The sequence below is a fragment of the Ursus arctos genome, unplaced genomic scaffold (assembly GCF_023065955.2).
Source record: "Ursus arctos isolate Adak ecotype North America unplaced genomic scaffold, UrsArc2.0 scaffold_7, whole genome shotgun sequence".
NCBI lineage: Eukaryota > Metazoa > Chordata > Mammalia > Carnivora > Ursidae > Ursus > Ursus arctos.
The window spans coordinates 30,947,361-30,966,268 of record NW_026623089.1 but is presented as its reverse complement, the minus strand read 5'-3'; the positions used below and the strand labels follow the sequence as shown (position 1 = coordinate 30,966,268).

Sequence of the window (18,908 nt, the reverse complement as noted above, 5' to 3'; positions counted from 1 at the left end):
GTCCTTTCAGGAGAAACAGGGAAGCTGAAGAGATTGAGAATTTGTATTTTTGGGAAGGAGTGGTGTGGAAGTAAAGAAATGATGGTGTGTTTAGTTTTATGTATGTTGAAATCTGACAGGGCAGCAAGATATCCGAGACTAAATGTCACCTAATCAGGACAGGAATGACAGATGACATCTTTGATGGCACCAATCCAACCGAATAGCAAGGCTCAAGAGTTATTTTCCTCTAGAACAAGGTTTTAAAATTCTCTTGCTCTCCGCAGCCCTTAGCTAAGTTGAATCGCTAAGATTCGGGACAGAGAGGGGAGGACTGGAGGATGATGAGGCCTAGTGAACCTAATCTCCTGCGTCAGCCAGCACAATTCCCTGTTTATCTGCTTTATATAATGGGCTTCAGAGCAAGATTTAATTGAAAGGATTTTGCTGCAAAAGAAAGTTCAAAAAACACTGTTGTACAGTAATATGCATCTCCTGTTTTTCCTTTTATCGTTTTTCTTTTGCTTTCTTTTCCATCATGCTGCTCTTTCCCTTTGTTTCCTGGCCTCCCTTTTGTGCTTTTCCTTTTTTATCTCTATGTACACTCATTTATTCTATATATTTGTTCTCTTAGAAGAAAAATATTCCATTTTTTTCCTCTCTGCACAATCCATGATTTTAGAAAAAAGGTATTATATGATTATGTGAAGAATTAAGAAGATTTCTAAGAAATTACACATGGGAAATTCTGAAATTTATTAAAATAACCACAAGAGTTACTTTCTAAATGCAGTATTAAAAATCTTTTCTATTTCAAGACATATCTATGATAACAAAATACATCTGTAACTTTACCTTAACTTCATAATATCTTGTGGTGTATGTTAGATCGATAATCAATCCAAGCTCCACATTTAGTGCTTTTATTGCACTAATCAAATCTTTTGGTGTAAACTTCTGGGTTGGAGTAAGTCTCTGATTAACTGCCTATAATGAAAATAAACAGTAAGGTTACGAAATACAGATAAAATGTACTTAACATAAAACAAGGAAAAGAAAAAACATAAGACAAAAAGAATCAGTGAAAACTGTCATTGCTTTAAGAACACTGGCAAAGCTCATAATGAACAGATTTACATCATTTGTTTCAGTGATTTTACATATGTCCTTGTCATCAAGGAGTCAGAACACTTCAAAAAGGGACTATCCTGCTTTGATCCACTGGAATTTTCTTGCACCAAATTCAGTTAGAAATAAAGTATTAACCATTAGTGAAAAATAATTTTGTAGTAGAGTTCTCATTTGAATTGAGGCTTTGAAAAGTTAAATTACTTGTCTAGTGTCACAGGCTAGACAGCAGTCAAGATTCTAACCCAGAAATTTTTATCTTTATCCAGCTCATGATAGCAGTCTGACTCGTTTGATTAAATGATCATTTTTCTCCCAGATAAAAATGTTCTAAGTTTCCATGTTTATATTAAACAGAGTACAGAATTCTAAAAATGCTATCAAATTTTATATATGGATTGTTGGAGATAAATCTATAGTTTTGGTCAATGCCTATAAACTTACCAGCAATCTTCTAAACTGCTGTATTCAATGCCTATAAACTTACCAGCAATCTTCTAAACTGACCAAAATCTATAGTTTTGGTCAATCCCTATAAACTTACCAGCATTCTTCTAAACTGCTGTTATTGCTCTCAGTGGTGTGTGCTGATGGTACAACAGATTTGATTTTTGTATTATATGATTAATAAGAAAAAAATGCAGTTAACATAAGGTACTACAAAGCCAAATATAAATACGTTTTAAAAATTAATTCAGGGGAGCCTGGGTGGCTCAGTCGTTAAGCGTCTGCCTTCAGCTCAGGGCGTGATCCCAGAGTCCTGGGATCGAGGCCCACATCGGGTTCCCTGCTCAGCGGGAAGCCTGCTTCTCCCTCTCCCACTCCCCCTGCTTGTGTTCCCTCTCTTGCTGGCTGTCTCTCTCTCTGTGTCAAATAAATAAATAAATCTTTAAAAAATAAAAAAAATAAAAAATTAATTCAATTTGGAAATAAAAGGAAATCAACATGAATGAATCTTGAAAACATGCTATGTGGAAGTAGCTAGTCACAAAAGGCCACAAACTTTATGATTCCATTATATGAAACGTCCAGAATAGGCAAATCTACTGAGACAGAAAGTAGATTACGTGGTTGCCAGGGGCCGGGGGAGAGGAAATGGGGAGTGACTACCAATTGGTACAGGGTTTCTTTTTGAGGGGATAAAAACGATCTGTAATTAATGTCATTGATTACATAACTCTGTGACTATATTAAAAACCACTAAATTATATACTTTAAAAACGTGTATTTTATGGTATATAAAATATTAATTACATTAAACATATTTAAAAAGTAACTTAAAAGTTACTTCTCAATATATTAAGAAAGTAACTTAAAGATCTGTGAAAGAGAAAAATCTGGGGGCGCCTGGGTGGCACAGCGCTTAAGCGTCTGCCTTCGGCTCAGGGCGTGATCCCGGCATTATGGGATCGAGCCCCACGTCAGGCTCCTCCGCTATGAGCCTGCTTCTTCCTCTCCCACTCCCCTGCTTGTGTTCCCTCTCTCGCTGGCTGTCTCTATCTGTCGAATAAATAAAATCTTTAAAAAAAAAAAAAAAAAAGAAAAATCTGAGTTAAATTAGGAGGCCAGTATAAAAGATTCTGAACTGTGTGCTCACACATTCCCAATGTCAGAGCAAGTAGGAGAAACTAAAGCTGCCATGGATCTGAGGCCATATAAAACATGGCACAGGGGCGCCTGGGTGGCTCAGCTGTTAAGCATCTGCCTTTGCCTCAGGTCATGATCCCAGGGTCCTGGGATCAAGCCCCGCATTGGGCTCCCTGCTCGCATCCCTGCTCTCATAGGGCTCCCTGCTTGGCAGGAAGCCTGCTTCTCCCTCTCACACTCTCCTTGGTTGTATTCCCTCTCTCACTGTCTCTCTGTCAAATAAATAAATAAAATCTTAAAAAAAAAAAAAAAGACATGGCATAGGTTTCAAGTATCTTTTGACTTTTTTAGGAAATGCTATGTAAAGAATTTGACAAATTAGTAAAGGAATGCTGATTTTTGCAGGGGGGGTACTCAAAAGTTATCCATCTTTACTTCTGGATTATAACTTTTAAATAGGTCAAAATATAAAAAGCAATAATAACATTAGGATTAGAGATATTTTCTCTCAAAAAAGTATTTAATCTTGTTAAATGCTTTCAACAAAATAAGTTGAACCATTAAAAAATTAATTCAACTCGGCAATAAAAAGAAATGAAGTATGATACACACTACAACATGGGTAAACCTTGAAAACATGCTAAAGAAGCCAGTCACAGATATCACACCATTCCATCTATATGAAACGTCCAGAACAGTCAAATCTATGAAGACAGAAAGGAGATTTGCCTAGGAGGTGGGGGGTGGGAGTGAGGGAGAAAGGGGAGTGACTACAGTGCATGGGTTTTTGGGAGGAAGTGAGGGTGATGAAAATGTTCTAAACTTGTAGTGACAACTACCCAACTCCATGAATATACTAAAAACCACTGTATACTTTAGATAGGTGAATGAGAATAGGTGAATTACATACCAATGAAGCTGTTACTAAAAAATTAATCCAAAATTACTCCCTTACACTAGGCATGAACAATTAATAATTACTTTGGTGAAAAAGTTTACTGTTACTTCTATAATGTCAAACATTTGCTGGAAATTTCACATATTTTTTTGAAAAAAAAAAAAAGCATAACATTAAGTAAACATGGATCACATTACTCCCAATTCTCCTTATAAGACAGATGAGAAGATAGTATACATACTCCCTTTAAAGGAACTTTAAAAGCAATAAATCGTGTTCCTGGTAAAGGATGTCCAATTGGCGTCACAGTCCTCCACCTGTAATGAAAATAAACTACAATTATAATAAAAATATTTTAATGACTCAAAATGGTAAATAAAGAAATTATTCTTTTAATAAATAGAGCCTCATTTGTTGGTTGCTTTTTGAGTGCTATCAGGCATGAATTTTAACTCACTGCTTCCTCCCTCAAAAAACACAAAAACAGGGGCGCCTGGGTGGCGCAGTCGTTAAGCGTCTGCCTTCGGCTCAGGGCGTGATCCCGGCGTTATGGGATCGAGCCCCACATCGAGCCCCACATCGGGCTCCTCCGCTGGGAGCCTGCTTCTTCCTCTCCCACTCCCCCTGCTTGTGTTCCCTCTCTCGCTGGCTGTCTCTCTGTGTCAAATAAATAAAATAAAATCTTTAAAAAACACACATACACAAAAACAATAGAAGGTTTTGCATATGTACAGCACTTCTACAGTAAATAAGGTAGCATTCATTCCTGATACAAACTTCCAACACCCAAAACAATATTATCTTTATTTTTCTTGGGCAACAGTAAGAGAAGGAAAATAGTTAATGAGTTTTATATCACTGTCACTGATTATATATTAAACAAAAAGTGGTAACAGGTATTAAATGTGGGAATAATAAACATAAAATACGAAAACCTACAGTGTTTTAGTAAATATATGTCATCATTTTGTCAACAATGTCATCATTTTCTCAACATGATTATTTTGGAGATGTCTTGTTTTAATTTCTGATTAATCTTAAATTAAGAACTATAGTTCATTAACTTTAAACATCTTGATTTTTTTTTTTTTTAAAGATTTTATTTATTTATTCGACAGAGATAGAGACAGCCAGCGAGAGAGGGTACACAAGCAGGGGGAGTGGGAGAGGAAGAAGCAGGCTCATAGCAGAAGAGCCTGATGTGGGGCTGGATCCTATAACGCCAGGATCACGCCCTGAGCCGAAGGCAGACGCTTAACCGCTGTGCCACCCAGGCACCCCTAAACATCTTGATTTATCGGATGACTATGAATAACAAAGTAGAGAAATCTGGTATTAAAAATAACTCTGTCAGATAATTATTCCCAAGTTATTTTTGATATATTCCAATTATAACATATGAAGATTTCTTAAAATGAGCATTTTAATTCCCTGCTTACTTCTCCAGCTTCATTTCTGTACCATCCTTCCCTTTTCCAGGCTCTGGCTTCTCACTGTTTCCTTTCCTCAGTCCTTCCAATGCTCCATGCTCTTCCTTCAGCCCCCTTCTCCCATTTCACTCCTTCAGTTACCCTCAGCTTGCAGCACCAGTATCGCCTCTCAGGAACATGTCTGTCATCCATCACCCATTCCCATTAGACATACCTTTCACCTTCCTTCCTGGCACTTAACAGTTTGTAACTACACATATGATTATGTGATTTTTTTTTTTTTTGACAAATCATGGTTTCTCTCTTGATCATAAACTATGAGAATAACCATGTCTGTCTTTCCTCACAGTACACTGCCTGCCACCCCACAGATACTCCATAAATATTAAATAAATGTTGAGTAAGTTTGGTTTCGTAAACTATTTAATATACTGATTATACATGATTAACATTAACATTAACATGATTAACAGCTGACTTCTCATTAGGAATACTGAAGGTTAGAGGTAGTTGGATGACATTCCAATGCTAAAAAAAATATGTAGCCAACCAAGAATTCCATATCCAGCAAAACTATCCTTCAAAAAAGGAGTGATAACTATGTTCTAGTAGTCCTTCACTTTGTAAGAACAGAAATTTGATTTTGATAATTTATCAAATATATTGAAAAATATAGTTTCTCAAGTTCTTAAATACAATCTAAATGCTACCAAAATCCAGTAACAAAGCAATGATGTTGGACTAGGTTTCTTTCTCTTTAAAAATTAGAAAATGATTTCTAGCATAAGTAAATAAAAGGCTTCATTTCTAAATAAAAGGCCTCATTTTTACCTTTAAATAACTTGTTAACTCTTAGACTTTTGCTTGTGACATTTTTAAAAGATCATGTCTTTGATGGAATTCTTCACTTGTGGAATAAGATGCCCTTGAATACTTACGACATTTATCCTTTCCTTGAAAGCAATCTAATTCCACTACTATGAATGATATTCAATTATGAGTATGATAATTCCATAAAGATGTTCAACTTTGTTTTTGACATCCAGGTGGAAGCTGTTCTTTTTGCATTAACAATACAAAGGAACCATATGGAAGCAATTTTGGACCACCTGCTAATATTGTTAATGTTATTACACATATTACTATAACATGCGCTTTTTTCAATCCATTTATTTCCACAACTAATGTTTCTATAATGACATAAACGATGGTATCTAAATAAACTGGAACTTCATTTAAATTATCTCTCCAGCTTTTTTTTTTTTTTTTTAAAGTAAGCAAATCAGGGGCGCCTGGGTGGCTCAGTCGTTAGGCATCTGCCTTCGGCTCAGGGCGTGATCCCAGCGTTCTGGGATCGAGCCCCACATCAGGCTCTTCCACTGGGAGCCTGCTTCTTCCTCTCCCACTCCCCCTGCTTGTGTTCCCTTTCTCGCTGTCTGTCTCTCTCTCTGTCAAATAAATAAATAAAATCTTTAAAAAAAATAAAATAAAATCCTTAATAAAAAAAAAAGTAAGCAAATTTATATACATTCCCAACATTTGCTTCTAGAATGCAATACTTTTGGGGTTCTGGTTTTCAGACAGATAAAAATTTTATTAAGCTCCAAGAAATCTTTAGAGTACTCTATACAAATCCAAGAAAACTTGCTTACAGAATTGGACACAGTGTAAGATAAAAGACAATTACCATTGCAAAATTAAACAAATAAATAAAAGGTAGAGACTGTATGGAGAAAACCTATAATGTTCTAATTGCTACCAACGGATCCATATGTTGTTAAGCTATCAATCATTCCAGCCATGTGAATGGATGAAAATACTAATTTAGGATAATAGAAGCAAGAACAGAAGAATGTTATAGACAACGTCTACTAGAAAAATCTCTACTTATTCAAATACTACCCTATCCTTGAGGATTACTTTAAAACATTTCTTTCATCTAAGTCATCCTTTATTACAAAATGCCCCCATGATTTAATATCACAAAGAATAAGACAAACTGACCTCATGTGCCTCCTGATGTATACTGAGAAGGATATAACACCAATGCAGTGTTGTTGCCAAAAAACAAAACAAAACAAAGTTTAACCTGAATGTAATTAAAGAAATGATCAGCAAACTCAAAAAGAGGCTCATACATAACCAACTGCCTAGATTAGGGATCAACAAACTTCCTAAAGGTCAGAGAGCAAACATTTTAGGCTTGTGGGCCACACAGTCTCTGTTGCAACTACTCAACTCTGCCACCATAGTACAAAAGCAGCTATAGGCAATATGTGCATCATGAGTATAGCTATTTTTCAATAAAACTTTATTTACAGGAACAATTAGTCAGCCCATGGGCCATATTTTGCCAACCACTGTCCTAGACTCTGAATAAATGACAATGTCCTGAAAGACCAAAAAAAGACTATTGTAGATGGAGATTAAAGAGACAACTAAATATATGCATGACCTTTTTGGGATCAAAAACAAACTTCATCATAATTATACTGGGAAATCTGGATATGGACTGTAAGAATATTGTGTCAATGTTTAATTTCCAAAGTTTGATTATTATCTGTGGTTAAAGAGGGAATTATCTTGTTTTTAGGAGATACATGCTGAAGTATTCAGGAGTATACTGTCATGGCCTCTGCAACTAAATCAAATGGTTAAAAAAAAAGTAGGATAAATGCATATGTATACACATGAAGATAAGCTAATGTGGCAAATTAGATTCTAGGGCAAAGGTTACAAAATATTTACTGTATTATTCCTACTTTTCTGAAGGTTTGAAATTTTTAAAAATAAAACAAGAAACAAATGATGGCACAATAAAAAATATAATTAGTAATACTCTGACCTAAAAAAAATCTCCTTTGAGTTCTTTCTTCTCTGAACTGCCTCTTCTATTAACTCAATGAATCATAGAGTTCAGTAAGCTATTATTATGTCTTAGTCTCTAAATTTTTTCTGGTAAGTCTTATCCTCACAAAGCACTTGGCATGGCAGTATGTATATAGTGTATGTTCAATAAACTCTCTGTTAATAAAAGATTAGGATATGGCCATAAAGACATATGAACAACTATTTCCTTGAGCCATAAAACCCACTAAAAAATGACAAGTAGCAATATCTTACTTAATTGAAATAATATCTATACCACACACCAAATAAATACAGTAATTCTAGGAGAAATTAAACAGAAAATTATAGAAAAATAAATGAAAATATAGATAACTGAAGTAACTTTACTAATACTGATTAGCCTTTCTGCAACCAGAGCTTAACCACATTCTGGTGATAATTACAAGGTAGTAGTAATAACAATTTACATTCACAGACTTTGAATTTTTTCAGAAACTTTCATTAATATTACCTCATTTGTTCCTCATATGACTCTATATGAGATTGACAGAACAGACATTTTTAAAGATATGTATTATTTAACCCCACTTGAGAAATGAAAAAAATGAGGCCAAGAGTTGGAGTTGCCTGGTATCCCAGGGTACTAATGGTAAAGTCAAGACTTGAAGCTAGGTCTTGTTGCTTCTCCTCTAAGGCATATTCTATATTTGGGGCAAAAGAAGCAGGAGAGTATAGGCAACTTTTTGTTTAGGAACCAAAGGCGGGGGGGGGGGGGGGGGGGGGGAAGGGGCGCGGATTTTACACTTTAGCTTTTTAAAGAGAACAGTGTACTCTACAAACAACGAGTAGGAACTAAAAAAAGATGAATCCTCCACCCCATGGTGGAAATTTAAGCTTTTTAGAGTTTCTTCCTGATACCGGTGCTATTTTCTTAGGACTCAGAGCTTGATTCTATTTTTATTTTTTAAAGATTTTATTTATTTATTTGAGAAAGAGAGAGAGTATGGGCAAGTGGGAGGGGCAGAGGGAAAGGGAGAAGCAGACTACTCCCTGAGCAGGGAGCCAGGTGTGAGCTCAATCCCAGGACCCTGATATCATAACCTGAGCCCAAGGCAGACACCAGGTGCCCTTGATTCTATTTTTAGAAAATCCCCACACCACAACTGAAATTATTAGGCCTGAAAATAGGTCATTACTAGTAATTCCAAGTGGTAGAACATGCCCAAATATCCTCAGAATACAACTATGTGAAAAGTATTCTTTTAAAGCTCCTGAGAAAGCTGAAAATTAACTCATCAGCTAATGCAGTAATTCAGGTAAAAAGTGAGTAATCAGACAGAGGCATCAAATCTTAACTCCATTTTAAAAAATTTATTCTAAGCCTTTCAAACATAGGATTTCATTTTACCAAAACTTTTGTTTAATGCTGCAATAACTTGTATCTTATGATGAACTGAAGTGTCAGACATTTAACTGAATGTAGTTACACTTATTTCACAAAGAATTTTAAGGAATTGTACTTAAAGTACAAATAAAATACAAGTAGAAAATCAAGAACATGTAAATATCAAAACATACAGATCATAAAATCCAGATTCGATGTTAACTAAATTTCACATTCACCTCTCAGCTTCTAAGAAACAAAAGCAAAAGAAGAAAAATAATTTATACATTACGTAATATTTATAAAATATCAAAAAGAATCAGACAACAGAAAAAAGGAAACATTTTCTATTACTGAGTCCTAAAATAAATCATTCATATGACTGGACATGACATTTAACATGACCGGGATGACTCAGTAAAAATAATTCTTCAAGGAATTGAGGCAGTATAGCCCAAGCACCTAAATTCCAAGTGGTTCAGCTTGATCCATTGGAAGAAATGGATTGGCTACATTGCCTTGAAATGATCTGTTGGTCAACTTCTTTAAGTCAAGCTTTTGAGAAGAAGTGAAGAAAGGACAATTCTGGATTCTACTGTCTCCTAAGAATCTGGTGTGCTGGTGTTTTATATCATTTGTTGATAATAAATCTATATAAGTTAGAGGCTTTATGTGCAGACCACAGATATAAAGAACCAAACCCACAGCTTTAAGTACACGGTAAGTAATCACTATTTTTTCTTAAATCCAGACAGACAATAAAATTGGTACCTTACTGAGCATGTAAAGGAGCTAGAACTCTTGCCTAGATAGAGGACAAACCCACCTAAATGTAAATGCTTAAATAAGTACTTGAATGGGTTCTTTCCCTTTAAAGATTGGATCTCTACCGCAAGTATATATAAAAATATCAAAAATTCTTTACAGAAATATTAGATGTCTTGGTCCCAATCTATGCGTGCTAAATCAGAATTTCCAAAAGTGGGGCCTACTAGAATTAAAAGTAGTTAAAAGTAGTTTTGGCCTGGAAAAATTTCAGTTACTAGTCACAGTATTTATTTATTCCCCCTTTCTAGTTAGCCAACCTAACATTCACTTTTCTATAGTAATCAGCAGCCTCTGTTGACACCTTCTGTATAGTGCCGTTATATCTTTAAGTTAGGGGGATCGACTACCCATTAGGGCATTTCCAATCTCATGGAGAAATATCAGCCATTGGCTGGGCCTTGTTCTCTTCCGAAGCCTTAAAATGTTCTTACCGTCAACCACTAAATGCAAAAGAACCCCTCTGAAAATCATCACCCTCTCCTTCTGTCTCTCTCACAGACACATGCAACAATCTCACTAAAAAACTCTGAGCTTCAAGAGTACTTTTCAGGAGAGAGGTCTTGCTAGGGAATGAGCAACAGCAAATCTGAACTTCAATTAGTTTTTGTTCTGATAACTATATAATTTGGGGTTAGTTTGCTTTTATTTTTTAAGTAACAAAAATGAAAATCATAAAAGACTTATTGAAATAAATTTGGCAGTATACTAAAACAGTTCCTTTCTCATCTTAGAATATTTTTCTTCTCCCCCCCTCAACACACACACTCTTTTTGCACTTGTTTTACAGAGGAAGCATATGGGGAAGTAGAGACTAGTTTCTTAGGTTAATAGGGTGAAACTTCAATTAAAATAGATTTCTTGGATTCCCTTACAGAGACAGATTGAGAAATTCTGTGATGGAGGTCAGGAATCTGCATTTTAAATAAGGACTCCTTGTAATTCTGATGCTGGTAGTCCAAGGACAACCCTGAAAAAACAAGACCCACAGACAAGTAGTACATGGATAGGTAGAACAGTCCATTCTAGGCAGAGGGAAGAACAAAAACAAGATATGAAGGCATCCATGCATATGCTATGCCTGATAAACAGGTGCTTCAGTCCTTACTGGTCCTCAGTTTCTGTACCTAATAAATAAAGAGCTGGACCACATTGTCTCTGAAGTCCTTCCCAAAGTTAATATTGGATCATCACCCAAAGTATCCAAGAATCATGGTTCACTGAAGATACTGTGCTCATTACTATTCATTTACTCACTCGGCAAACTTATTAAGCACCAATGAATGGAGAAACTCAGTGTTAGCCCTCAACAATGTTTAGTCTAGTAGAGAGAGAAACAGATGATTACCATAAAGTGCCATAAAACAGCGAATTAGTGACGGCATCACGAAGAAAGCTTAAGTAGAAACTTTACAGGGAAAAGGGGGTGGCATTCCAGGAAGGAATGGCACATGAAAAGGCATGCAGGCATGATGCTACATGCTAGGCCCAGGATACAGTGAGCAGTTCGGTAAGGTTTTATCATAACATACATGCTGGAGAGTGGTAAAAACAAAAACAAACAAAAAAAACGAAGCTTAGAAAGAAAGAAGACAGTTCATACACGCCATGTAAAGAGCTCAGATTTTACCACATGGAGGAAATGAAAATAAGGAATCAGGCCTGCATTTTAGGAAGTATAATGAATGAACCAATGAGATATCATCCTCCACCTGTCAGAATGGCTAGAATCAATGATAAGAAAGAACAAGTGTTGGTGAGAATGTGGAGAAAAGGGAGCCCTTGTGCACTACTGATAGAAATGAAAATTGGTACAGCCACTGTAGAAAACAGTATGGAGGTTCCTCAAAATATTAAAAATAGAAATACCATATGATCCAGTAATTCTACTACTGGGTATTTACCCAAAGAAAACAAAAACACTAATTCAAAAAGATATATGCACCCCTATGTCTACTGCAACATGAATACAATAGCCAAGATATGGAAGAAACCCAAGTGTCCATGATAGACAAATGGATAAAAAAAGATGTGGTATAATAATGTACAGACTTGTCCAATCACTATGTCATATACTCGAAATTAATGTAACATTGTGTGCCAACTATACTTCAATAAAAAGATGTGATATACATATGTATTTTGTATATATACAATGGATATTACTCAGCCATAAAAAAGGATGAGATCTTGTCATTTTTGACAACATGGATAAACCTAGAGAGTATTATACTAAGTGAAATAAGTCAGACAGAGAAAGCCAAATACCATACATAACATATGTGGAATCTAAAAAACAAAACAAATGAATAAACAAACAAAAAGCAGAAACAGACCCACTAAATACAGAGAACAAAGTGATGGTTGCCAGAGGGGCGGGGGGTGAGTGGATGGGAAAAATGGGTAAAGAAGAGTGGGAGATACAAGTTTCCAGTTATGGAATGAATAAGTCATGAGGATAAAAGATACAGCATAGGGAAAAGTCAATGATACTATAATAGTGTTATATGGTGAGAGATGGCAGCTATACTTGTGATGAGCATGGCATAATGTATAGACTTGTTGAATCACTATGTTGTATAACTGAAACTAATGGAATATTATGTCAAATATACTTCAATTTAAAATTTTTTAATTAATTAATTCAATTTTAAAAATGAACCAGAAAGGGACAGCTTGGAGGCAAAGACATCAATTAAGCAATTAAGAGGCTACTATCAAGAGATGATGGCTGCTAAAGCAGAAAGAGGAGGAGAAAAGTAGGCTCCAAAGAGCAGCTATTTAGAAGATAGAATCAAATAACCTGCTGACTATGTGTGGGATGTCAAAAAAAAAAGTGGAATTTCAGGATTGTTCTTAGTTTTAACTTGGGTGACTGAATACTGGCTTTATTCAAAAAACAGGAAATAAAGAGAGTAAGTTTTGTGAGGCAAGGTTGGTTTGAAACTCTGCATATTTAGAGTTTTGGAAATTGGGGTAAGGGTATCCACAGTCAGTCTGGAGTTCAGGTAGGGAATGTGGGCTAAGGATAGACTTGGAATTCATTACCCTACAGATGGTAGTTGAGGCTATGAAACTACTCAAGAGAACAAAATAAAAAGAAAACAAGATAAAGAACAAAACCCTAGAAGGCAACAGTTAATATTTGTTTTTTTTGTTTTATTTCTTGCTTTTTTTAAGATGAACTTGAACATGTTCATATGCCAAAGAGGAGAAAATGACTAAAAAACCATAGAAAAGAGGTAGAGTGAGATTCCAGAGGAACGAGTATAGAAAATTTAAAATGCTCTAAGAGATGGGAGAAGAAAAGTAGAAACTGATGTTAGAAAAACCAAAGAAGGAAAGTTCAAGACTGGGCAATGACCTACAGAACCAAGTGCATTTAAGAGGTCTAAGAAGATACACTGGGTTTGTCAATTATAAAGTCCTTAGTAGCAGATAAGTGATGGAAGCCAGAACATTGTAGGTGAAAGAGTTAATAGACGTGTGGAGTGGGAGATTACTCTTTCCGTAAATTTGATGGTAAAGCAGAGGAAAGAGAGAGCAGAAATCAGAGGAAATCCAAGTGAAGGAATTTTCTTTATGGTTTTTTGTTGTTGTTGAACATGGGGGATGAAGCCAGTATAGGGAGGTAAGGAAAGGTATACTGAAGATAAAAGAAAAGGTTAAATGATGAAGCAAAGGTCCCAGGGAGACAGAATGGATGGGATCTAGGATACATATAGGTTGTGGATAGAAAAAAGCATACCTCTTTTAGCTGAGACAAGAGAGAAGGATACCTGCTGATGAAGTTAAGTTGGCCTCGTGGTCACTGTTGCAAATTCACTTCTGAGAGTCTATTTCCTCTGAAAAAGCAAAACCAGCTGCTGAAAAGTATAAGGTCAAAGATGAGACAGAAGGCTTAAACAGTGATAGAAGTTAGAATAGTAGCTGTGAGTGGAAAAGAAAAGAATGGCTGAGCTCCATTATGGACCTTACATATCATCATGATGATAATCCAGTTTTGTGACTTTCAGTACTAGAATTTAATTATCTTTAGATATATGAATTGAAAAAGCAAATGGCTAAACTGAACTAGAGCAGAGAGCAAAAGCGGAAAAAGACAAAAGGCAAGGAAATTTTAGATACTGGTGTGAGTAAATAATGAACCAAGTAGTGTAGCTAGACAGGAAGAAAATTAATCTAGGTAGAGACTGATGATGATAAAACAGTAGTCAAGCGACAGGGTCTCTATGAGGTCACAGATTAAATATAGAAAAATAAGGAAGAGGGAGAGATGAATAAACAGAAAGATGAGAGGACAATGCTAGAATTTAGGATTTTTAATATGGAAAAGTCTTAGACATTAAGGTTCCACAGACAGTCATTTCATAGATGCTGGAACTGTGATGCACATGACTGCTTTAAGTCCCACCATGAGCTTGTAGGAATTGAGTAATAAAGACTGAGTTGCATGCTAAATTCATTAATAAAAGTGAGGGAGTAACCATGGAACTGATAAATGATGGTGAAGAGGAAGGTAGATAGTCATTAGACAAGGATTTCCATTATGTTTTACAAGGGTAGGATGGAGTAGCCTAGCAATGGAAATGAGGAGATGGAGCATATCAATGCCCCCTGTGGTATGTGGGGCATGACTTCCAATGTGGTGAGCTGCTGGGAAAGCAGAGGCCTTATGGGAGAGTCAGGATCCACATATCAGGAGAAAGAATGTTCTGTAAGAAGAGGGGATAAAGGAGAGTTTATTTACATCATATATGGGGAGTCCAGGGAAAGAGTTAATGTCTCTGGAAGAAGACTGATGATCAATAGATAGAGAAACTGTGGGGTAAGATATGAGAAATTATCAGTGTGGTTACCAAGTATGATAGAAACTAGAAGTAGAATGGGATTTACTGATCTCGGATCTTAAATGAAACTCTCATAATACTGTTTCAGTATCAAGCTGCCAGAAACACTAGGATTTTATTTGGTTGCTGAGGTAAACAACAGTGCTAGTTTTGGTGACTATATTATTGAAAAGTAAAAAGAACATCAAGAAATTCAGGCAATCAATGAAACTCAGAATAAAAAGATTAATGATGCTTACACTTATCTGTCATTAATATGGACATTCAGAAAATAAAATTAAAGCTTAAACTCTCATGAGAAACTCACAAATTTCGAAGGGGAACTAAAGGGTATCCCTTGAAGCATGAAAGAGATAGTTTGGAACATCAGGCAGTATTTTGATCTCTAGATAGTACGTTTATAGAATACTGCTTAAAAATACAAATCCATTCTGAATATTTACATTACACAGTGAGGTCCCAGCTTAAATTCACTCGATGTTTGGCAAGAATCAATATGATAGTACTCTGTTCCCAATTTCAGGATTCAGGGACTTTGTCCCCCCCACCCCCATAAACAGACAGCTACAGTTCTCCTTCTCACAGCAGACCCCCTGGTTTTATGAAGAAAAGCTTGGAAAAAATGGGCAAATGGGTGGAGGAAGACATAGTAGTATAGGATTGAGGATCCAAATTATTTTAAATACAAATATAGTGGAATGAGGGATAAAAATCCTCAGTGTGATTACTTTGTCACAACATCTATAATACCCATTAAGATTCATATAGGAAAGAACAGAATTTTACTTGGAAAAAAAGACTGGATCTAATGTGTAATCACCAGTAACTTACCTTCTAACAGAGGGAAATTTCTCAAAAAAAAAAAAATAAGGCAGAGAGCTTAATAAAAAAGTATTCCAGTCAGATCAAATAAAGAACATTTCTGAAAAACTCATGTTAAAATCCTGTGTAATTTAAAGGGGCAACTACACATTTAAAATTTTTTAAAAAGATTTATTTATTTGTTTTAGAGAGGTGGGGAGGGGCAGAGGGAGAGGGAGAGAGAGAGTATCTCCAGCCAACTCCCCGCTGAGCACACAGAGCCCCACTCCGAGATTGATATCACCACCCCGAGATCATGACCTGAGATGAAATCAAAAGTTGGACACTTAATCTACTAAGCCACCCAGGTGCCCCATTTTTATTCTTTCCCAAATCAGTCCCAATTAGAGTATCTTTTGTCTGTAGCCACATTATCTTTTCTTTCTTAAAAAAAAAAACAAAAAGAAAACAACAGCAACAAAAACTAAAACAACTTTGGGAAGAGAGATCATTGGAAGGTAAAAGTAAATCTATACCTCCAGATAAGAAAATTGCTATTTTAGAGTTATCGCAATTAGTTTGTTTAGAGGCTCTTCAGGTTACAAAGCACTTTCCTATTTCACTGTCACATTCCACCATAATTCCAGGTGGGAGGTAGGACAGGGAACACTATGATCACCCAGGCTATTCAGATGACAAAACTGCAGCTCATCAAGTTAAGGGACTGTAGGGATATTTGAAGTAGTGTCTTCTAAGGCTCACAATATGGACGGTAACCGTGCTTTTTGACAAAGCAGTCCACAGCACCGCCTGGCGAGACTCAAAATGACATTTTATTCTGGAAACAAGTAATATAATAAACTAAGTTCCTTCCTCGCATTTACCCTCTACAGCTGGACTTAGAAATTCAAATGCCAGGCCAGTTGATATACCTAAGTAAAACATGTCCCAAATAAAGAAACGATAAAATAATAAAAAGTCGATCAACACTAAGTCTCAAGTGCTGTGGAGGCTAAAGGGGGATGGGAAACTGGAGAGGGTTACTCTTCATGGAGAAGACAGCTGCAAATCACTTAAAATTGCCATGTACAGATCTGGTTTCCTAAATCTGATCTTTCAACTAGATTTTCATGTGAAAGCTCCGGACCTTTAAATGACAGCAACTTAAAACAAAACAAACAAAAAAACTGAAGCAAAACACTTTGGCAAGTGAGATTTGGACGACTAGTCTGAGTGAGATATCTGCTGGACTGATAATACTCACTTTAGCCTGTTCATTATTTAGGCCTACATACTTCATAACACCTATGGAAGTGTAGTTATAATAGTATATCTCACTAAATACATGCTATATGTATTTTTAAAAACAGAACCCCTGTTGGGGTGCCTGGATGGTTAAAGTCTGTGAAACTTCCCGCTCTTGATTTTCACGCAGGTCATGATCTCAGGGTCCTGAGACAGAGCCCTGCATCAGGCTCAGCAGAGGGTCGGCTTAAGATGTTCTCCTCCCTCTCATTCTGTCCCTCCCCCAACCCCTCTCTAAAATAAATAAATAAATCTTTAAAAACACAAAAACAAAAAAAGTACCCCTGTATGATAATTACCCCAGAAATTAAGTGAATTTAAGGAACAGCACAGATTACATATTATTTGCACATGCACTCATATTCTACATAGCCTATAACATTGCTATTTTAAAAAAGATTGTTTGACTTTTTCCTTTTTTCACCACTATCATTGTTCCTAAATTCCCACAGCAGAAGAGCCGTAGAAATTCAAGATGGGAGACCCAGCAAGGATTTTACTCAGAGGGGCGCCTGGGTGGCACAGCGGTTAAGCGTCTGCCTTCGGCTCAGGGTGTGATCCCGGCGCTATGGGATCGAGCCCCACATCAGGCTCCTCCGCTATGAGCCTGCTTCTTCCTCTCCCATTCCCCCTGCTTGTGTTCCCTCTCTCGCTGGCTGTCTCTATCTCTGTCAAATAAATAAATAAAATCTTTAAAAAAAAAAAAAAAGGATTTTACTCAGAATGACAATACGGCCGAACGATTTCGAGGCTCAGACACATTGAGCGGTATGTAGTTATCTCAGATGATAAAGCGAGCAGAACTTCCGAGTTCTATTTCTACGTATGCCACAATGTACCAACATATCCTGGAACATTATTTTTGCAGCAGTTGCTTGACTTCCAAATCTCCCCTTCCCCAAATATACAAGGCTCTTAAGAAGTTTTAACCACCTTCTAAGTTTCTCTGGAGTCCAAGCGCCAAGCACAACGCCTGGCGCAGAGAGCAGCTAGAAAACGTCTGTTGAATGTCTTGAATGAATGAAAGCCTCCAACACACCGCTGTGCTGCTTTCCTTACTACCGAGTTTCCTAACTTGATCCCCGCCAGTTTGCCAGGACACGTTCCAAAACACAGAACATTTTCACTTAACTCCTTATTTTAACTCGGAGTGAGTCGCTGGGAAAAGAAAATCAATGTAACCTGTTTCGTTTATGAAGCAAAGATGACACGACACGAGTGAGCATGTCCTGCGTGCCCTAATTTAAGGCTTTTAAAAGCATTAAATTGGTTACATTCATACCAAGCGCCCGAAAAAAAAAAAAAAAGAACCCCTGGCATCTTTAGGGCGCCCCTTGGGATGCCACCCCCAAAGCACTTGAAATCAAAGAAGCTCTCTTCTCCCGGCGCGGTCGAGGCGGCAGATCGCGCGAGCGCCGGGAGCGCCACCATCCCCGCCGCCCGGCCCGCACGCCGGCCGGAGACCACAGGGCGCACCTGGACCGCGGAGAGCGGGCTCGCGAGCTTGTCCCCTGGGACGCCCGCCGTCGCCGCGGGCCCGCGCCGGCCGGGGAGCTCGCGGCCGGTACTCACCCATTGGGGATACTGTTCTTCTTCACCATGGCGCGAGACGTGCGGGGCTTCCACGCGCCAGAACACCGCGCTCTCAGCTCTTTTCCGGAACAAACCCTCAGGCAGCTGCGGCCGCTGGGGCACACACCCAGACCGCAGGTGATCAGAGCCGGCGCTCCTGCAGGCGTTACAGGCCCAGGGCACCGCGCGAGTGACAGGCTCCGACGCCTCAAATCCAGTCAGAAGCCCAGGCGGCGGATGAACAGACGTAGCGCACCGAAGATTCCCGAAGGCGCACGCTCTGCGCTCGCTGGGGACCC

The 18,908-nt window shown here is 37.4% G+C and overlaps 1 long non-coding RNA gene across 1 annotated transcript; it reads right to left on the bottom strand.

Annotated features, from left to right (window-relative positions):
* Positions 1 to 879: 879 nt before the first annotated feature.
* LOC130543055 (uncharacterized) lies at positions 880 to 18,815 on the bottom strand. The gene is made up of 3 exons (XR_008958079.1): positions 18,610 to 18,815; positions 3,834 to 3,909; positions 880 to 966 (listed from the first exon to the last, which is right to left on the bottom strand). It is a non-coding gene; the product is annotated as an uncharacterized LOC130543055 (long non-coding RNA).
* Positions 18,816 to 18,908: the final 93 nt, after the last annotated feature.